The following is a 23,189-nucleotide window of genomic DNA, read 5'->3' as shown; positions in this document are numbered from 1 at the left end:
GAAGAGGGTGGCAGAGGATGAGATGGTTAGAGAGTATCACACTGACTCAATGGACATGAATTTGAGCAAACTCTGGGAGATAGTGAAGGATGGGGAGCCTGGCATGCTTCAGTCCATGGGGTCATATGTGACTTGGCAACTGAACAGCAACAACCACCATGAGGATTTGGGAAACAGAATAATGCTGCTATGCCTTGGTTCTATTGGCTACGTGTGACAGAAAAGAGAAGAGCTTGAAAATGAAATAGCAAGTCAACAAGCAAAATCAAAAGGGTACGTTTAAGCCTCCAAATTGCATAACTTATAGAAAATAAAAGCATTTGTCACCTGCACTGAGAAAACACAAAACTAAGAAGGCAAAACTTAGGGACAAAATCAAACTAAAACTTAGTCCCTTGCTGCTGCTAAGTGGCTTCAGTCGTGTCCGATCTGTGCGACCCCAGAGACAGCAGCCCACCAGGTTCCCCTGTCCCTGGGATTCTCCAGGCAAGAACACTGGAGTGGGTTGCTATTTCCTTCTCCAATGCATGAAAGTGAAAAGTGAAAGTGAAGTCGCTCAGTCGTGTCCGACTCCTAGTGACCCCATGGACTGCAGCCTACCAGGCTTCTCCGTCCATGGGATTTTCCAGGCAAGAGTCCTGGAGTGGCGTGCCATTGCCTTCTTCACTTACTTAGTCCCTTACAGCAACACAAATTGTACGATTACTAGATGATTATTTTGAAGTAGCGCTTACTGGGCAATTGCTTTCTTTTATTTTTATTTTTATTTTTTTTTCCAATTTTCCAATTTTATTTTATTTTTAAACTTTACATAATTGTATTAGTTTTGCCAAATATCAAAATGAATCCGCCACAGGTATACATGTGTTCCCCATCCCGAACCCTCCTCCCTCCTCCCTCCCCATACCATCCCTCTGGGCCGTCCCAGTGCACCAGCCCCAAGCATCCAGCATCATGCATCGAACCTGGACTGGCAACTCGTTTCCTACATGATATTTTACATGTTTCATTGCCATTCTCCCACATCTTCCCACCCTCTCCCTCTCCCACAGAGTCCATAAGACTGTTCTATACATCAGTGTCTCTTTTGCTGTCTCGTACACCGGGTTATTGTTACCATCTTTCTAAATTCCATATATATGCGTTAGTATACTGTATTTATGTTTTTCCTTCTGGCTTACTTCACTCTGTATAATAGGCTCCAGTTTCATCCACCTCATTAGAACCGATTCAAATGTATTCTTTTTAATGGCTGAGTAATACTCCATTGTGTATATGTACCACTGCTTTCTTATCCATTCATCTGCTGATGGACATCTAGGTTGCTTCCACGTCTTGGCTATTATAAACAGTGCTGCGATGAACATTGGGGTACACGTGTCTCTTTCCCTTCTGGTTTCCTCAGTGTGTATGCCCAGCAGTGGGGTTGCTGGATCATAAGGCAGTTCTATTTCCAGTTTTTTAAGGAATCTCCACACTGTTCTCCATAGTGGCTGTACTAGTTTGCATTCCCACCAACAGTGTAAGAGGGTTCCCTTTTCTCCACACCCTCTCCAGCATTTATTATTTGTAGACTTTTGGATCGCAGCCATTCTGACTGGTGTGAAATGGTACCTCATAGTGGTTTTGATTTGCATTTCTCTGATAATGAGTGATGTTGAGCATCTTTTCATGTGTTTGTTAGCCATCTGTATGTCTTTTTTGGAGAAATGTCTATTTAGTTCTTTGGCCCATTTTTTGATTGGGTCGTTTATTTTTCTGGAGTTGAGCTGTAGGAGTTGCTTGTATATTTTTGAGATTAGTTGTTTGTAGGTTGCTTCATTTGCTATTATTTTCTCCCATTCTGAAGGCTGTCTTTTCACCTTGCTAATAGTTTCCTTTGATGTGCAGAAGCTTTTAAGGTTAATTAGGTCCCATTTGTTTATTTTTGCTTTTATTTCCAATATTCTGGGAGGTGGGTCATAGAGGATCCTGCTGTGATGTATGTCGGAGAGTGTTTTGCCTATGTTCTCCTCTAGGAGTTTTATAGTTTCTGGTCTTACGTTTAGATCTTTAATCCATTTTGAGTTTATTTTTGTGTATGGTGTTAGAAAGTGGTCCAGGAATTGCTTCTTTTAAATTTTAAAATTAAAAAAATTAAAATATTTTATTGAGATATAATTGCAGTTGCTTTTGACCAACAATCTCCTTTCTCTTTTAGTTCTTTATAAAGTTTCATTTGAAAATAGAACCCTGCCCTTAGAAATTTTTGATAATCTGTTTTATGTATAAATGGTAGGGACTCTAATATGACATTAATTTATTCAGCATGTTTGTATTAAGCACTTCCTATGAGTGAGGCATTGTGCTAGGGAATCAGGATGCATTCATGAACAAAACACAATAATTTCTGTTGTAATAAAGCTTGCAATCTATGGTAGCTAAAGACCAACAAAATTTAGCAGAAAAAAGACAAACTCTGGGAAATGGTGGAAGAGCAGAAGGGGTGGTCAGGCTGGTGTTGACTAAAAAGGAGATGGCATTTGTTGATACTTTTCCAGAAACTTAAAATGTGGGAGTGGAGAGGTATTAACATGATGATGTCGGGGTGTTGGGTGACTGAGCCTTTTTGTTTCTTTGTTGTTTGGTTCATTTGTTTTTAAGATGAGAGATAATAAAACATTTATTTTTTTAAGTGCTCAAGGAATAATCGACAGAGAAGGAGAGACAGGAGGTGCAAGGAAAAAAGGGGCAACTCAGGAAGCTTTGCCACTTTCTTCACAATATGTCCTGCGGCAAGTCTTTTCAATACTGGGTCTTGGTTCCCCTGTTTTTAAAATAAGGAGGTTGGACCAGCTCAGTTGTTTTCAAATCAGAGTCAGGGGTTTTGCAGCCATTTGAGTTTTAAAGTATACTTCTATTCAATTTTAAGAATTGCAATAACAAAAATTATATTCCCCCAATTTCTTTTTTTTAATATTATTTTTTATTTACTTGGTTGCATGGAGTCTTGTGGCACGTGGGATTTAGTTCCCCAACCAGGGATCGAACCCAGGCCCCCTGTATTGGGAGTGCAGAGTCTTAACCACTGGACCACCAGGGAATCCCATATTCCCCCAATTTCTATAGGTTAAAGTCTGTCAGTCTATATATATATATATACATGTATATCCATATATATGTATATATATATCCGGGCCTTCTTTATGTGAAGACCTTGGAACAGATTGTCTTCTGACGTTTTAAACTCTAAAATTAAGTTTCCTGATTCCATTTTTTTAAAAATATAAAACTTTTACTATCTTATACTACTTATTTCTGTGAGAAATGATGTTCTCAACAGCAACAGACTAGATGCTAAGGCAGGTTTAGGACTGTTAATAGTCATTCATAATCCCAAATTTCCATATTTTGGCTTTATCAGATCAGTCATATCATTCTAACTTGACTTTACAAAAGATAAATGTTAAAATTAGGACTATTTCTTGCTTGCTTTTAAAATAAATGTATACTAGTGAAATACTGCTGCTGCTAAGTCGCTTCAGTCGTGTCCGACTCTGTGCGACCCCATAGACGGAAGCCCACCAGGCTCCCCCGTCCCTGGGATTCTCCAGGCAAGAACATGGAGTGGGGTGCCATTTCCTTCTCCAATGCAGGAAAGTGAAAAGTGAAAGTGAAGTCTTTGAGTCTTGTCTGACTCTTAGCGACCCCACGGACTGCGGCCCACCAGGCTCCTCCATCTATGGGATTTTCCAGGCAAGAGTGCTGGAGTGGGGTGCCATTGCCTTCTCCATGTGAAATACTATTAAAACCTAATTTATATGCTAGAGTTCTATGTATGATTTCATTAGCAAAATATTTAAAGTTTGAAGGCTGTGGAATAGGATAATCTCTAAAATTCCTTTAAGCTCCATCACATCTATAATTTTGTTGACCTAACAGCATAACCTGGATTTATAGGATAATTGCCAACTTCCCACTTTACTTTGTACTTGGAACCAGTTTTTGAAGCAAGAAGAAAAGGGGAAAAAATGGCTGTGTGGAGGAGGAGAAAATTCAACTGCACTTATTTGAAACCAACTCAGGCTTTCCAGAAAATACACTAAAGAACCAGCTTTAAATTACTGCTTCCTATAGTGAATTAGGAAATGGATTCCCCTTAGTGGGCCCTATCTGTCTCTTATAAATGACTCTAATTCAGATGGTCACATGAAAATAAAACAGCATCCAGGGGCTGTTTTGAACTGTATCAAACTGAATTCTACTCTTATCCAGCCCAACCCCTAATTTTCAAACTGTCAGTGTGTAAAGTATATGCTTTTTGGTTTCTCTGAATTTGCATAAACTCTAGTAATCTTTTTTTTTTGGGTTGATAACAGTGTTTGTGTTAAAATCACACCTTCTTTTGATTTCTTTCATGCATCTAGGCTTTTCTCCTGTTTGTGGACATAAGTGCTTTTATCTCCCTCTGCAATCAGTCACGACCCAGGGTGGAGGGAGGGAATGTTTGGTACAATATTTCCTATATAAACAGTTTTGCTGTAAAAGGAACAATATGGCTCTAATTTTGATGTATGATCAGTTTAGAAACATGCAAACACATTTGAATATACATCCTGTACATGACAATAGCAATGTGAAATTGATACACAAAAGGATTTTTCTTTTTTTTCTTTTGCTACAGTGATTTCCCTAGCTTTCCCCCAACCAGATAATATCAGCTTCATTTGTAAGCTTTTAAGTGAAAATGCCTGCTTTGATAGCTTTCCCAAATGGATAAAAATATATGTAGTCAAATAGAATTTTTTTTAATGGTCAAGTTGTCCCCTGGCACACACTGTCTATCTTAGTCTAAATACAAATAGAGGCAGCCCAAATCAAAGAGGACTTAAAATTTTTCAGTGTAGCTGTGAAGTAAAATTGGAAGCATCAGTGGTAGACACACAGCTCAGGGATATTCCAGATGCATTTGTTCTGTGTGAGAAAAAAGGGCTTGGATCATTAGATCTTATTTGACGGGGCCAGCCGGGAGGAGCAGTTTTTTCCCTCTGGCTGGTTACAAGTGGCCCAGGTGGGGGTTAGCCTTGACCGGAGAGCCCAGTGGTGGCAGGGCCTTTGCTTTTCTCTCTCTCTCACAGTACAACTTCGGGGTTGTACAACAGAAACTCAGTGAATGTAGTTGTAATTTGGCTATTGGAAGTTTCTATTATAGAACAGAGATCCTTTCTTCTCTTTATTTTAAAAATATTTATTTGTTTATTTACTTATTTGACTGTGCTGGGTCTCAGTTGCAGCAGGCAGGATCTTCATTTGCGACATGTGAACTCTTAGCAGTGGCTGTGGGATCTAGTTCTTGGGCCAGGGATTGACTGCATTGGGAGCATGGAGTCTTAGCCACTGAACCCCAAGTGAAGTCCCCAGAGGTCCTTTCTTAAAAGGGACAAGTATCACCATAATCCTATCACCTAATATCAGTACTATTTACTGTAAATTTACTAAATAACAGAATTTACAGGTACAGTTAAACCAACCTATGAAGCTGATACTATAATTAATATCCCTATTTTTCTGAAAAAGAAACTGAAGCTCAGAGACACTATGTAATTTAGTTAGGGTAATATATTTAGGCAGTGGCCTAGCTGGGATTAAAGCCTAGTTTCAGAGTTAATGTTCTTAATTTCAACCTGCTTCTCAGGTCTAGTATATGAAGTTTTCATTTTCCCATGTTTTTAATCTGTCTTTGTACATAAAGATGCATAACTTTTCTTATGTGAAATTAGAGTTAGTCTACACACACACATACTGGAATACATTACAATTCGAATATTAGGATATTTGGAACTATTTTAAAATTATCTTGAGAATTTTTTATATGCTTGTATAGTCTTCATTACTATTATTTTTATCATTTCCAATGGCTGAAAAATTCATATTAAAAATGTATGTACCATGTAATTTCAAATTATGTGCTAGGCATTGTGTTATTATGTCCACTAGACATTTTGTTTTCCCCCCAAAAAGAAATTGTTGGAGCTACGTATCATTATCTCCATTTTACAGATATGGAAGTTGAGAGTCATAGGATTTGTGTAACTTACCCAAGATCACACATCTGGTCAGTGTCTGGGCTGACTCCATACTGTGGCTCTGTTCATGATCCCATACCTGCCTTCAGAAATGAGCAAATTACAAATTAGCAAATCAAAATGTGCAACATTTGGGGTATGGATAGGTGTCATATGCTTCATGGTCAATACATTTACTATGTTGATGGCAGCTGAATGTACCAATGAGCACTGATTTTCTTCCTAGTGGAAGCATATATTGTGGACTACAATGATGGGATCTGTGCTTGGATGGATGATCCAGTGGACCAGGATGCAGTTAGGGAGATTTACCCAAGCCCAGCAATCTGTCAAACAGTATAGGTTTATAGGATCTGGGCATTAGGTTTCCTGGGGTGTGTCCTGGGGACAAAAGGCCATCAGACAGGGAAGGAGGCATCATTTGGGGTGTGTGTGTGTGTGTGTGTGTGTGCTGATAGGAAGTTCTCATCACCTCCAGACTGACATTGGAAATTCTTTTTCTACAAATGTGAAGTCCTAGCTATCTATTTCTCATCCCTTCTCCTTCCTGGTTTCTTTACCTTAAGGCAGATGTCTTCATCAGTACAGGCTGTTACAACAAAAATGCTATAGACTTGGCAGTTTAAACAGAAAAAAATTTACTTCTTACAGTTCTGGAGGCTGAGAAGTTCAAGATCAAGGGGCTTGTGGATCCAGTGTCTGGTGAGAGCCTGCTACATGCTTCATAAACAGCCTGCTGATCCTCACCTGGTAAAGAACAGAGAGCCAGAGCAAGCTCTCATGTTTCTCCTTATAAGGCCACTAATCTCACTCACGAGGGCTCCACCCTCAAGGACCAATTATCTCCCAAAGGCTTCACCTCCTACTCCATCACATGGGGGATTAGGATTTCAACATGTGAATTTGGGGAACGGGAACACATTTAATCCATAATAGCAGGGTTTTCTAACATGTGCTGTGGCAATGACTGGTGGACGGTGATTGTAGCCATGAAATTAAAAGAACCTTCTCCTTGGAAGTAAAGCTATGATAAACCTAGACAGTGTGTTAAAAAACAGAGACATCACTTTGTCTACAAAAGTTCATACAGTCAAAACTATGATTTTTCCAGCAGTCATGTATGGATGTAAGAGTTGGACCATAAAGAAGACAGAGCACTGAAGAATTGATGCTTTTGAACTGTGGCACTGAAGAAGACTCTTGAGAGTCCCTTGTACTGCAAGGAGATCAAACCAACCAATCCGAAAGGAAATCAACCCTGAATATTCATTAGAAGGATTGATGCTGAAGCTCCAGTACTTTGGTCACCTTATGCAAAGAGCCAACTCATTGGAAAAGACCCTGATGCTGGGAAAGATTGAAGGCAAAAGGAGAAGGAGCGGCAGAGGATGAGATGGTTGGATGGCATTACCAACTCACTGGAATTGAATCTGAGCAAACTCTGAGAGTGGAGATCAGAGGAGCCTGGCATGCTGCAGTTCATGAGGAGGCAAAGAGTCTAGCGACTGAACACCAACAAACAATGAGTGGTGGTATGCGTGCATGTCTGAGTTAATTTTTAGGGGTACCCAGGTGAAACATTTCAAACATTTTAATAGTTACGTACTTAATTTATAAATATTTGAAAATATATATAGTACCCCATTAAATGGTGACTTCAACCAGTATTACTGCTTGCAGTGCTGTGCTGTGCTTAGCTCAGTTGTGTCCAACTCCTTGAGACTCCATGGACTATAGCCCGCTGGGCTCCTCTGTCCATGGGGATTCTCCAGGCAAGAATACTGGAGGGGGTTGCCATGCCCTCCTCCAGGGGATCTAAAATAAAAAAGTGAGTCATTTAAAGAAAAATGTTAAAAAAAATATGGGTGCTTCTAGGATATGCAAAAATCCCAAAGGTGGTTGGTGAGGAAGGGAAGTTTGGGCAATTTACTGTTTAAAACAGTGGTCCCTAATCTTTTTGGCAACAGGGGTCAGTTTCAGTTCACGAAAGACAGTTTTTCCACGGACTGGGATGTGGTCGGGGGAAAACAGTTTGGGGATGATTCAAGTGCATTATGTTTATTGCACACTTTATTATTATTACATCAGCTCTACCTCAGATCATCAGGCATTAGATCCCAGAGGTTGGGGACCCCTGGTTTAAAAGACGTTACCTTCTTCTTCAGATTCTGCACTGCTGGTGCAGTCTGGTACTCCAGGACGATGCTTTCACGATCTTTCTGGCTGGAACCCCTGTCTTTCCTGCTCTTCGAATCCACCACGTCTCTGCCTCAGCACTTGGCGCAGAGCCCAGCACAGAGTAGGAAGTTCGTCTGAGAGCCTCAGTTGCTCTGCCTGTACGACGGCAAGGGCAAGCAGCCCAACCTGTGGCCTGCCTCCTGGCAGCAGGTTCTGGGATCCAGGGCTCTCAAAGTCTGATCTTCTGCTGAGAGAAGGAAACAAGGGACAGAAATAGAACAAGAAATCTTGAACACAGATAAAAGGCTTTTTGATATTTGCATGAAATATGCTTCTTAAAAAGGAACTATTTTTATAGTATTATCTATAAGAGATTATAGGCAAAAATTAATTTTCTAAGTCTTTATAGTTAAAACAGTCTGTGCACAGAAGGAATTTAAATTCCTCTTTTAATAAAAAACCATGTATTGTCCTGCAGGCAAAGGGCTAGGGTTTGCTTTTTTTTTTTTTTTAACGTGATTATTTTGTGATTTCTGAGGCCAAGAGAAATTTGTAAAATGCTATAAAGACTGCTGTGCTTACCTCACTGCATTCCAGACTGTGTCTATGCTTCCTCATAAAGGATTATTTGGGGGAGGGGAGAATGGCAGAAATATTACAATATAGCAATTCAATAAGGTATTATAAAGCCATAAAATACAGCAAAGATAGGGAATAAGACTTTTTAGGTAAAGGAATTAAGAAATAGGACAAACTGCCTGAGCTAAAGGAATAGGAGGCAAATAATTGAGCTTAGAGCTAACTAAAGGTTGAACCAAAGATATTTGAAGTGTTAATTTATTAAATAATCCTTTATTTTCATGGCTTACAATAAAAATATTTGTGGTCAGGAAAGTTAGGAGACAGGAAGTTGAAGTCTTCTAAAACCATTTCTGTGCCTGGAATGAAACCAAACCTTTATCCAATCATAAACCTTATGTGTTTATCTGCAAGGGAATAGAGTAGGGAGAGAGGGGGGTGGTGTTTGATTTCTATTTAAGGCTCCTCTTTTCGCCCTGGGTTTTGGTCCTGGTGGGGTGTCCTCATGTAGCTTAGAGGAGGCAGCTGTCTCCCCTGCCTTGATCCACAGCACCCACCCCCTGAGCTGATGGGTAGGTACTGGCTCAGTTTCCCCGCTTTGGTGAAAATTGACAGGGAAGTAGGAAACAGTTTAATGATCAAAGCTGAACTTGATCTTTATCAAAAGGATCCTTTCCATCCTGGAAATCTGAGTCACTTGAAAATAGTTTAGTTACAAGAGAGAACCTACCCAACTGTCCACACAGGCCAGCTTGAAAGGAGACTGGGGCAGATGACCATACGTGACCTGTCCTTAACAGGATGCCCTGAGAAGAGAGGCCTTGAGAACAAGCCACTGCCCTTAGGCTCTTTTCACTCATGCCGCAGCCTGGTCAAGTCTCAGTGAAGAATTTGACGGGAAAAACCCTCAAGGACAAAATACAAATTTCTTACATGGCTGGATATGTAATATCTTTATTGGATGGATGAAGAATATGAGACCCTAGGTAGTAGAATCACTTGCTGTGATGTGAATCTATTGAGGAGTGAGACTCTTGAGTCCTTCTTGAGAGCAAAGTGATTTTGAGCAAGTGATTTAACCTCTGGAAACCTCAGTTTCCTCATCTTTAACATGGGGTTAATGATAGTTTGTACTTCCATAAATTGTTTATAAATGTCCGAGTGCTCAATTCCCAGTCCAGAGCTAAATGCAGTAAAATTTGGCCTTCTTTTTTTTCAAAGCTTGGAGAAAGAGAGTTTATAGGTTTGGCATCATCTGTTCACTCTTCACCCAGTGACCTGAGGTGAGGTTGACCAGAAGTGATACAGGAATAAAAGGGGGGAGTGAAGGAAATTAAATTTGCAGAGTGTGTATCATATATCAGGCACTTTACATGCATTATCTCATTTTGAAAAAACAAGAAAATTTAGGATATGAGGCTTATTATTCTCATTCTCACTTGGAGATATTGAGCTTCCAATAGGTCCTATGATAATAACTGAGGTATCACAGCTGGGGCAGACCAGGTCCCAAACCAGGTGGCTCTTGTCTCCAAAGTCTAGGCCTTTCCACCTGTGGTACATCACCTTTGGTGATAGAATGGTGGTGCTGGTGGAGGGAGAGAAGGTGGTGGAAAGTACCCACTGCTCCAGTGGCCTGAGATTTCCCCTCCATTAGCTACCAAGAAAGGCACATTGTGATTCAGAGCTCCTGAATGTTCGGATTCCGTGTTCGGTTCCTAGGGCGGATGCCCCAGGGCTTGCAGGAACTGTACACACATATGGTGGTGATTCACTGAGCATCATTTAGAGGCCTGGTTTAGAGGCTTAATGAATACACCAACATGGCTCTCTTTAACTCTCACACTGGCACAGCGAGGTGGGCGTTATGGCAAATTGACACATAGACATTAAGTGGGTGGAACTTCCCCAGTGATCCAGTAGCTAAGACTCCACATTCCTGATGCAGGGGGCCCAGGAATGATCAAATTGCCAATAACCACTGGATCATAGAAAAAGCTAGAGAATTTCAGAAAAACGTCTACTTCTGTTTCATTGACTGTGCTAAAGCCTTTGACTCTGTAGATCACAAGAAACTGTGGAAAATTCTTAAAGAATTGGAAATACTAGACCACCTTATCTGCCTCCTGAGAAATCCTTTGCAGGTCAAGAAGAAACATTTAGAACTAGACATGAAACAATGGACTGGTTCCAAATTGGGAAAGGAGTTCGTCAAGGCTGTATATTGTCACCCTGCTTATTTAACTTCTATGCAGAGTACATCATGAGAAATGCTGGGCTGGAAGAAGCACAAGCTGGAATCAAGAGGGCCGGGAGAAATATCAATAACCTCAGATATGCAAATAATATCACCTTTATGGAAAAAGTAAAGAGGAATTAAAGAGCCTTTTGATGAAGATGAAAGAGAGTGAAAAAGCTGGTTTAAAACTCAACATTCAAAAATGAAGATCATGGCATCTGGTCCCATCACTTCATGTCAAATAGATGGGGAAACAGTGGAAACAGTGACAAAGTTTATTTCCTTGGGCTCCAAAATCACCATGGACAGTGACTGCAGCCATGAAATTAAAAGATGTTTGTTCCTTGGAAGAAAAGTTATGACCAAACTAGACAGCATATTAAAAAGCAGAGACATTACTTTGCCCACAAAGGTCCATCTAGTCAAAGCTATGGTTTCTCCAGAAGTCATGTATGGATGTTAGAGTTGGACCATAAACAAAGCTGAGCTCCAAACAATTGATGCTTTTGAATTGTGGTGTTGGAGAAGACTCTTGAGAGTCCCTTGGACAGCAAGGAGATCAAACCAGTCCTTTTAGGAAATCAACCCTGAATATTCAATGGAAGGACTGATGCTTAAGCTGAGGCTCCATTACTTTGGCCACCTGATGTGATGCCTGGTCTCATTGGAAAAGACCCTGATGCTGGCAAAGATTGAAGGCAGGAGGAGAAGGGGATGACAGAGGATGAAATGGTTAGATGGCATCACTGACTGAATGAATATGAGTTTGAGCATACTCTGGGAGATGGTGAAGGACAGGGAAGCCTGGCGTGCTAGAGTCCATGGGGTGTCAAAAAGTTGGACATGACTGAGCGACTGAACAAAACAACAGGTTAGATCCCTGGTCAGGGAACTAGATCCCACATGCACCAACTAAGAGTTCACATGACAGTGAAGATCAAAGATCCCACGTGCTACAACTAAGATCCTGTTCAACCAAGCACATAAAGACATTACGTGGCTTGCAGTGCCAAGATTCAAGGTGCTGTCTTCAGTTACTTCATCTCATTACCACCAAAAGGTGTGAGGAAAGAGCTCATGGTGTGAATGAGACAGCACAGTGCTCAGAAAGTCCACATCACAGGTTTGATCTTTTGGGCCAGTAGAATTGGCCTAGAGAGGAACTTCTTTTAAAATTTATTGGCCTCTTTGCCCTTTTCCTGGAACATTGACTCATCAGCCATGGACCAGGGGACATTTGAGAGACTGGGGAGATTTGGGCAGGATTTGGTAAAGAGTCACCACAGCTGTGTAGTGAGTGGGCTTTGGAATCAGTCATTACTGTCTGAAGTCCTGGCCTCTGTCTCTATATACATGCAGGGTATGATTTATTGAGTGGTTCTAAGCCAGTATCCTTTATGGTACAGGCAATTGTAACAATACTTATTTATCTCATGGGGTTGTTTTGAAGATTAAATGAGAGCATGTTTGTTAATAGTGCCAAACTAGGGGCAGGATGTGGAGAAGGCAATGGCAACCTACTCCAGTACTCTTGCCTGGAAAATCCCATGGATGGAGGAGCCTATAGGCTGCAGTCCGTGGGGTCGCTAAGAGTCGGACACGACTGAGCGACTTCACTTTCACTTTTCACTTTCATGCGTTGGAGAAGGAAATGGCAACCCACTCCAGTGTTCTTGCCTGGAGAATCCCAGGGACGGGGGAGCCTGGTGGGCTGCCGTCTACGGGGTCACATAGAGTCGGACACGACTGAAGCGACTTAGCAGCAGCAGCAGCAGCAGCAGGGGCAGGATGGGTGGCCTGGAAGTTGTTCAAAAATGTTTTAAGTAGCTATCAACTTTGAGAAATTTTGAGATGTCACCAAAATATCTATGTGTCAGGATATGTATGTATGTATCATCTATTTATCTTCATCTCTTTCTTCGCCCAAAAGTGAAATTCATGATCCAAAGATTTCTCTGAAAATTCAGATGGGTCAGCAAAGGACTCTCGTTCCCAATATATAACAGTGAAATCAAGATAGATGGCAGCCACTACTTTAGAAAAAACATGTATTTTCTGGTTTTCTTTTTTGGTTGCCTGCACACCCTGTAGTCTGCTTTGTTCATCTGGTCCCTGTGGCTTCACAGTGTAGAGGTGGGCGGATAGTAGCAGTGCTGTGCTTAGCATAGAGCAACGTAGGGAAAGTAGGAGAGGCAGGATTGGAACCCTGGTAGTCTGACCCCAGGACCAGCAGGATTACTCAATCAATTCTCTGGCCACACTATTCAAAGTGTGATCCACAGACCAGACATCCTAGCATCACCTGGAGCTTGTGAGAGAGGCAGAGTCTTGGCTCTACCCTGGACCTACCACATCAGAATCTGCATTTTAATAAGTTCCCTTGGTGATCCATCTATACGTGAAGGTTTGAGAAATGCTGCTCTGTAGTTATTATTATTGACTGAATGTTAAGATAGTCAGCTTTATAGATAAGGCTAGTATAGTAAATGGAAGATGGGCCTGAGAACTGAGAATGGAATTCAAGTATATTTGCCTTGTGAATTTGATCAAATCTACTCTGGGCTTCATCATCTTTCTTTGTAAAATGAAGACAGAGCAAAACTTATATTTTGCATTCATAAAAATGCTTATGAACAATATGGCTTCTGGCCAAGTGCTGGGTGCTGAGGCTACAGAGTACAATGAGGCCTAAGTAGCCCAGGCCTTCCCTCTGGGACCTCTCAAAGAGCCAAATAAATTAACCATTACAGCACTATGACAAACACAAGCCCAGGTCGTACACAATGCTAATACTCTGTGATCCTCAAATAGCATCTAAGATGCACTAAATGGTCCCGAGTTTTGTGACCCAGGTAAAAGAACCCCCATGTGGGTCAGAGCAACTCCCCTGCATAAGACACACGTTTAGTGAAGAAGTCGACTGGCCGTGTTTACAGCCCGGCAGCTGGGTGCAGCCCCAGGGAAAATGTATGTTGAACCAACACACAGTAAAGAATGTAGATCCTACAGACTGTTATTTATTAACGTTTATCCTGAGGGGAGAACGCTTTTTAATTTCATTAAAAAAAAAAAAAAAACAAGACCTCTGAGCTAGCACTGAATTATAGATAGTGCTAATTTGGTTCAATTATTTTGCTCATTATAGGCAGAAACACAAGTGACATTACAGAAACAGGACTGAGAAATCAGGCCCCAGATTACTCTTGTGAAAATACAAGTGGGATTTAAAAATGTATCGAATAACTAGCTGTCACACCTGATTAATACCACCCGATCTAAGAGAAGTGGCCATTCTATCTTCTAAAATGTCATTAAAATATCAAAAATAAAGAGTTCATGTAATTAAAGAAACATTATTTTGTTCACATAGCCTGAAAAAATGTGATTAGGCAGCAGTTCTGAAATGGTGATATTCAATCAGGTAGGCGTGTGTATACCAGCTCAGAGCTGATACTGCTGGTTATGTAAAATGTTGCCTCGTTACGGGCTGCGTTAGGGCAGACGCTGGGGAAAAAGAGAGATGGAGGTGGGGGCGCATGGTTCATTTGCTCTGAAGTCGCAAGGGTGGAGTTTTTTGTTACAAAGCCAAAATAGCCCTGTTTTATCAAATAAGCTATCTGGGTTACATTTCCTGTCAGCAAAGCGACAGGATCCACACTGATGCTTAGGTTCCAAATAAGACTGATTTAGTTATTCTGTCACTAAACACAAGCTGAATTTCCATTCAACAAAAACAAGAATAATTGGTTTGGTTTTGCAAAGACAAGCAATCATTTTTCATTAGCGTGTGCGGGAATGAAGCATGCTGTTGGTTGTTAATTCATGCTTGCGATAGTACCAGGGGATGGACATGCAAACAACACTTAGCAATCATTTTCCAGGAAATAATTTTCATAAAGTAGGGGCTCTGTATATAATCAAGTCCCTGAACCCACATATCTATGTTGGCTTAAGTCATCAAGCAAAAATAAATTCCTATTTGTTGTATCTTGTTCAAGATAGGCACTTAATAAATGTTGGTTGAATTAATTTGCACGCATTTGAGTAGAATCTGGTGTAAGGAAATACTGTTTTCTTGGAGTTCATGGGCTGTACACTTTAGCCTTAGAAATCAGAGGGTGATAAGAAATACTGATGTTTCATAATTAAAGGCCTGGTTGGAGTGTGCAGCCATGCAGTCAGCCTTGTCTAGGTAATGTATTTTGGGAGGGAAGGCACTGGGGTTTTTCTTAGTCCATGAGTTTTCTGGTGCTGGTCAATAACCAGCTATTCTTGGTGCATTAGTGAGATACTTTGTGAGGACCATTCACTCAAGCAGTGTGTGTGCTCAATGCCAAAGCAAATGATTGAAAAGTGAAAACTCAGTCATTCAAATGACTGAATTGACCATGGTTGTTCTGATTTTGAGAGTGGTTTTAGGAGTCCGCAAATCCCAGCCAGGATCCATGATGGTGGACAGGTTTTGACTAGTGGCTTCCTGGATGGGAATAAGAAATATTCAGTCCAGCCTTAGCCCCAGAGGGTAGGTCAATCCCTGACAGTGCCTAAAGGCAGATGGAATTGAAATTAGGGCAATGCTTGGACAATGGAAGCCCAGCCCACTGACCCAATGGTCTCCAAAGAGGGATGTGGGAAGGAAGTATTAGAACTCTGTGTATTGAATTTTGGTCTCATCCTTTTTGCTTTCTGGTTTGTGTGTGTGTGTGTGTGTTTATTTTATACTATACATATTTGAAAGTGGAGTGAGTGCAAAATTTACAAGCAAGTGAATACATGTATTAGGGATGTGTTGAGTTTTTCTAATAATGGAGTGGAACAACAAAAAAAACGTTTAGAGGTATTGACCTTGTTCAAGCTCTGTGTGGGCCAGGATGGTGTGACGTTTATTTATCTCTGTACACCCAGCTTCCAGCACCACACACAGAAAACACTTTTTATACTATAAGGTCTCTGAGAGCAGGTTCTCTCATCGTTGCTTTACATCATATCCCAAGTACCTGGCAGAGTCTTTGGAATTTAGTAGGTGCTCAAAAAAAGTTTTTTTAAATGAAAGCCTACAAGGTAAGTCAATTGTCCTCACAGAAGATTTGATCAAGTTTTTGGTACACAGTTGAGGATCTTTGAAAGCATTTGGATATTTTGAATCATCTATTTCTCCAAACACTTGAAACAGAGGGTAGAAAGTGCTGTTTTCAACATATGCTCAGCATGTTGTAATGATTCCCTTTCTCTTTATTTACTTATTAATTTTTTTAAAAGATTTTTTTGATGTGGACCATTATTAAAGTCTTTATTTAATTTGTTACAATATTGCTTCTGTTGTTTATGTTTTGTTTTGAGGCACGAAACGTGTGAGATCTTAGCTCCCTGACCAGGGATTGAACCCATACCCTCTGTACTAGAAAGTGAAATCTTAATTACTGGACCACCAGGAAAGCTCCCCTTTCTCTTTAAATTGTAAAACAGATTTATTTTTAAGCAAAACTGATTGATCAATGCCCAGTTTTAAATTCTGGCACTTGTTTACTTTTGACATTAAGATTCTCTACTTTGCAGAAGGGTCACCATAAAATCCCTTTGAATAAAGAATATCTCTATACAATAAAGTTTGACTAATGAAAAGTAAATAAGTACTCACATTTTCAGGAATATTCTTCTGTATTGTGTGAGGCAGACCTTCGGAGTTGTCTAGTGTACTAATATTATATATCTTGATTGGAGAGAGGAGCAGAATGACTGACAGAGGTCATGTAAAATCTCATGGTAAGGTTAGAGATTGTGCATGCATGTGTTTGTGTGGACATTTTCCCTTATCCGTATTGTGCCAGGTTTTAACCTCATGAATGAGAACAGCAAAGCATAGGGTTGCTGCTGCTGCTGCTAAGTTGCTTCAGTTGTGTCTGACTCTGTGCGACCCCATAGATGGCAGCCCACCAGGCTCTCCCATCCCTGGGATTCTCCAGGCAAGAACACTGGAGTGGGTTGCCATTTCCTTCTCCAATGCATGAAAGTGAAAAGTGAAAGTGAAGTTGCTCAGTCGTGTCCGACTCTTAGCGACCCCATGGACTGCAGCCCACCAAGCTCCTCCGTCCATGGGATTTTCCAGGCAAGAGTACTGGAGTGGGGTGCCATTGCCATCTCCGAAGCATAGGGTTAGGAAATCCCAAATTCAAATCTTAGCTGTGCTGTTTATTAGCTATCATTTGCCTAAAGTAATATTCTGAAGTCTTAATTTACAATAATTATTTCCAATAATGCTTCCTTAATAGATGTGTGGATTAAGACTTGGAGTTTGTAAATAAAAGCAGATGATTTGTTCATGTGAATGACAAGTTCAGTTTGGTGGCTCTGGGCCCAGATGAACCTGTAGTTTCTCCAACATCATCAGGACTCATGTCTCCCTTCTTTCAGCTTTGCCTTCCTCCCTGTCATTCTGAGGCTCAGGTGGGAAAGATGGCTGTAGTTGTTCTGGCAGTACATTTCCTGGAGAAGAGAATGTATATCTATCTTAGCACCCAGCTATATATATATATATATATATATATATTTGCCTCTCATTGCCTCATTTGATCATGTGCTCATCCCTAAAGCAAATGCTACGGCTCAGGGAATCTGAGATGCTCTTTGGCTTTAGTCTTGGTAAGATACCCATTCATTGCTATGTGCTGTTAGCAATGCTAACATAGCATTGCTATGTACCTCTTACTCCAGCCAAATCACTTGGTCTTGGTGTAAGGAGTGGTGGTTCAACAGACAAAAATTGGAATAAGGTTATGAGATGAAAGAAGAGTGAATGCTAGAAGGAGTAAAATCCCAACTGCCTACCACAGCTAGCTTGTGGGAAGATCAAATGAGTTCATTTATGTGAAAATGCACAGCATGTAAACAATCAGTAAATGATTAAAGTAGATGATCAGATGAAGTCAATCTCAAGAAATAAGACTCAGAAACAATGTAGGGCACATTTGAGATTAAGCACACAAGGAACCTTATTAACTTGGAATAAATTAGTCAAGTGCAGTAAACAGCGTAGAGATGTGGGAGAGCCTGGCCCAAAGCGGGAAATGACAGAGAGCAAGAAGGGAGGTGTTAAGGCAGCAAGTCTAAGGGACTGGTCAGATGCATGGAAGTAGAGATGGGGAGGCATGTCACATGTAGGACAAGCAGTGGGGGCATGGGAACCTGTTCCTTTATAAGCAAAGGTGAGAGGAAAAGCCAACAACTGAACTCAGACTGTGCCATCGAAACGAAAATGGCTGACCAAACAATGGTGCTTCCATATAGCAGATTAAACCTACCCCAAAGACGAAAACCACAATATTTTTATAAATATTTAATGGTTGGCAATGCTCTATGGTGACCTAAATGAGAAGAAAATCAAAAAAAGAGGGGATATATGTAACCATTTAGTTGATTCACTTTGCTGTATGGCAGAAACGAACATAACATTGTAAAGCAACTATACTTCAGTTAAAAAAAGAAAAAAAATTAATGGTTGGGAATGTGTTCATGATATATAAAGTGAAAAAAGAAGGCTATGAAACAGAATAGCATTATGATCCCCATGTATGTAGACTTAGTTACGGAAACACCTGTATTATATGATTCCAAATGACTTATAGCACAGGGTTCTTCACTTCTATCTTTGAATCGAGGGAGTATTTTCCATTTTTAAAACAACAAATTTGTAATACTTTTTAAAATTAGAGGGAAATAAATGGTACATTATAAAAGAAAACCAAAACAGCTGTTTCTGATAAACGGTGAGCTTCCAGGGAAGAGGTTCCTAGTGAAGATGAGCAACTGGGTTGGTGGCTTGGATCAGGGCATGGGGAAGGAGTGTCCATTTTTGGTCTAAGATTTTGATGGGTGAGAATTCATTCATGCCGTGGCTTTTGAAGAGAGTCACTGGGAAAGACTGATGTCTGCAGCATCTAAGCCTGGCGTCTGTCATTTGCTTTTGACTTGCTTTTGGTGGAGCAAGAAGCTCCCACATATGGAAAAGGCCCTGAGGTCAGAAGATGTGTAGGTATGTGAAGCTTCACTCTGATTTTAAGCAGTAAGATTGTTGGAAAAATCACTTATCCTCTCTAAACCTCAGTTTCTTCATTTCTAGAATGGGGTAAATGCTACCAGCCCTTCCTAACTGCTGCAGGATTCAAGAGATGATGTGAAAGACCTTCCTTAAGGGTCAAATGTTATCCACCTGTGAGCTACTGTTCCCTTTGTCTTGTGACATTTACATAACTCAATACCACTTCCTTTCCCCAGTGTGGCCTCCCACCCAATGGCGGGTCCTCATGGGTTCAGTCAATGTGAATAAGCTTACAAATGAATCTGTGAATGCATTCACATCCCTCACTCACTCCCCACACCAATAATGGTATAGTGTATCACATATTCTTACTGAGAATCATGGAAAAGTGTGTTTTTCTTTCTTCCCCCAGTGATACCTGCTGGCCTACACCTCACATTTGGTTTAATGCACCAGAGATTATAAAATTCAAAAGGTCGTGTGACGTCAAACAAAAAGAGGCATCTCTAGGTGAGCTTTGCTTCTCAAGTTCTCCGCATCTCAGTAAATGTCACCATCACCCACTCGTTTTCTCAGAACCTTGGAGTCCTTCTCGTCTCTTCAGTCTTCCTTCACACGTCATATCTCACCCGTCAGCGCTGACTTTCAGTCCTGAATCTGACCACTTTTTCTCATCTCCACTGGTTCTACTCAAGTTCCAACCATTATTGTCTCTTTCCTAGAACACTGGTTTAGCCTCCTTAGAGTTTTCTCAATTCTACTTTTAATCCCTGACAGTCCGCTGTTACACAGTTGCCAGAATGATGTTTAGAAAATCATTCCCCTCGATTCCTGGTGGTCTAGTGGCTAAGTCTCCACACGCCCAATGCAGGGGGCCTGGGTTCAACCCCTGGTCAGGAAACTGGATCCTGCATTCTGCAACTAAAGATCCCATGTGCTTCAATTAAAAAGATCCTGTGTACCACAACAAAGATCTCTCACTCACAACAACTACAAACTGGCACTGTTAAATAAATAAATAAGAACATAGGGGACAAAATTAAAAAAAAAAAAGATTTAAAATAAAAGGAAACAAAAAAAGAAGAACATTTCCCTCTCAGAACCCTCTATTGACTGTACTTTAGGGTAACCAAGTGTAGATGAGTGGAGAAGTAAATGGCAACCCACTCCAGTATTCTTGCCTGGAGAATCCCAGGGACAGAGGAGCCTGGTGGGCTGCTGTCTATGGGGTCGCACAGAGTTGGACACGACTGATGCAACTTAGCAGCAGCAGCAGCAGCAGTGTAGATGAGAAAGTTTCTCTTTATAAAAGTATTTCTATGAATAAAATAAAAAAGAAACAATAGGATTAGAAAAGTACCATTTAAAACCTCTCTAGTGAGAAGACATATCTAGATAATCATCAATGGCTGCTAAGATTAGTTGAAAAAGAGATAGCCTTACATTATATCTGGAGGCACATACTACCACCTGTGAGGTTTTCCTGCCAAATTTTAAACCTGAATCCAATTTAGTTTCTAGATATGCCAACTTATAAGCAATACAAGGGATAGAGATACACATTACATGACACAATGGGAAAGCATTTAGCAGACTGTGGAAAATACTACAGGACAAATAACTTGGCTACTTCAATAAATAAATAGCAGGGAGTGGAGAAAAGAGGGGGACCAATTGGACCTGTTTGTCTAGGACTTTCCTTGTTTAGTACTGAAAGCCCAGCATCCTGGAAACTCCCTCAGTCCTTGGCAAATTAGATGGTTGCTCACCCTCTGCAGCAGAGGAGGGGGTGGAAGTGGGCTGGGAGGAGGACCCCATAGATTAAAAGAGGCTTATGAAGCAGACATGTGGACTTCATTTGGCTCTTCCTTAAATAAAAATTGTGGAGGGAAAGACAAGATGAATATTTGATGATATTAAGGAATTGTTTTGATTTCTTTTTAGGTATGGTTATGATATGATCCGGAGAAGGTGATGGCACCCCACTCCAGTACTCTTGCCTGGAAAATCCCATGGGTGGAGGAGCCTGGTAGGCTCCAGTCCATGGGGTCACAAAGAGTTGGACACGACTGAGTGACTTCACTTTCACTTTTTACTTTCATGCATTGGAGAAGGAAATGGCAACCCACTCCAGTGTTCTTGCCTGGAGAATCCCCAGGGACGGGGGAGCCTGGTGGGCTGCCATCTATGGGGTCGCACAGAATCGGACACTGCTAAGTCGCAGCAGCAGCAGCATGATATGATCATGCTTTTTTTTTTTTTTTTAAAGAGTTATCTTTTAGAGATACATGCTGAAATATTTATATATAAAATGGCATGGTGTTTAGGATTTCTTTCTATATAATATTGTGGTTCAGAACAAAGGTTTAGATGGAATTAGGCCACCTGAGTTGACAGTGGTTATAGCTAGGCGATGAGACTATGGGGATTTTTCATGCTATTTTCTCTTGTTTTGTAAATGTTTGAAATTTTCTATGACATGTCCACATGCAAACCAACAAATCAAAAGTTCCCTCTGATGGCTTCTCTTTATACTCAGAAGACAGATCACACACTCTTGCATGGCCCTCAGGAGTTCTGAGTGGTCTGCCTCCTACACCCAGGCTCCTGCCCCACACTGGCCTTCCAGACTTCCTCACTGTCTCTTCTGCCCTGGTGTTTGTTTTTCTCTTTGTCTGAGACTCCACCCCAGACTTCATCTGCTATAGCCCTTTGCTCAACTCCTACTCCTTCCTTAATTGTATTAATCATGCCTTTTATCTCAGTTCAGTTCAGTCACTCAGTCGTGGTTTGCTGTTCCCTTCTCCAGTAGACCACATTTTGTCAGAACTCTCCACCATGACCTGTCTGTCTTGGGTGGCCCTATATGGCATGGCTCATAGTTTCATTGAGTTAGACAAGGCTGTGGTCCATGTAATTAGATTGGTTAGCTTTCTGTGACTGTGATTTTCAGTCTGTTTGCCTCTGATGGAGAAGGATAAGAGGCTTATGGAAGCTTCCTGATGGGAGAGACTGACTGAGGGGGAAACTGGATCTTGTTCTGATGGGCGGGGACATGCTCAGTAAGTCTTTAATCCAATTTTCTGTTGATGGGTGGAGCTGTGTTCCCTGCTATTCACCTGGAGCCAACTATGGAATTCCAGTTGAGCTATTTCAAATCCTAAAATATGATGCTGTGAAAGTGCTGCACTCAATATGCCAGCAAATTTGGAAAATAGCAGTGGCCAGAGGACAGGAAAAGGTCAGTTTTCATTCCAATCCCAAAGAAAGGCAATGCCAAAGAATGCTCAAATTACTGCACAGTTGCAGTCATCTCACACACTACTAAAGTAATGCTCAAAATTCTCCAAGCCAGGCTTCAGCAATACATGAACTGTGAACTTCCAGATGTTCAAGCTGGTTTTAGAAAAGGCAGAGGAACCAGAGATCAAATTGCCAACATCTGCTGGATCATCAAAAAGGCAAGAGAGTTCCAGAAAAACATCTATTTCTATTTTATTGACTATGCCAAAACCTTTGACTGTGTGGATCACCACAAACTGTGGAAAATTATGAAAGAGATGGGAATAACAGACCACCTGACCTGCCTCTTGAGAAACCTGTATGCAGGTCAGGAAGCAACAGTTAGAACTGGACATGGAACAACAGACTGGTTCCAAATAGGAAAAGGAGTTCGTCAAGGCTGTATACTGTCACCCTGTTTATTTAACTTATATGCAGAGTACATCATGAGAAACTCTGGGCTGGAAGAAGCACAAGCTGGAATCAAGATTGCCAGGAGAAATATCAATAACCTCAGATATGCAGATGACATCACCCTTATGGTAGAAAGTGAAAAAGAACTAAAGAGCCTCTTGATGAAAGTGAAAGTGGAGAGTGAAAAAGGTGGCTTAAAACTCAACATTCAGAAAACTAAGATCATGGCATCTGGTCTCATCTCTTCATGGCACAAAAATGGGGAAACAGTGGAAACAGTGTCAGACTTTATTTTTTTGAGCTCCAAAATCACTGCAGATGGTGATTGCAGCCATGAAATTAAAAGACGCTTGCTCCTTGGAAGGAAAGTTTTGACCAACCTAGACAGCATATTAAA

At 40.9% G+C, this 23,189-nt stretch overlaps 1 non-coding gene across 1 annotated transcript; it reads right to left on the bottom strand.

Moving 5' to 3' along the window:
* Positions 1–3,009: 3,009 nt before the first annotated feature.
* On the bottom strand, positions 3,010–3,082 carry TRNAG-CCC (transfer RNA glycine (anticodon CCC)). The gene has a single exon. It is a non-coding gene; the product is annotated as a tRNA-Gly (tRNA).
* Between the last annotated feature and the right edge of the window lie 20,107 nt (positions 3,083–23,189).

This window comes from Bos javanicus, chromosome 28 (genome assembly GCF_032452875.1).
Source record: "Bos javanicus breed banteng chromosome 28, ARS-OSU_banteng_1.0, whole genome shotgun sequence".
Taxonomy (NCBI): domain Eukaryota; kingdom Metazoa; phylum Chordata; class Mammalia; order Artiodactyla; family Bovidae; genus Bos; species Bos javanicus.
Note: the sequence above shows the minus strand (reverse complement) of the source record. Positions and strands in the feature narration are given on the sequence as shown.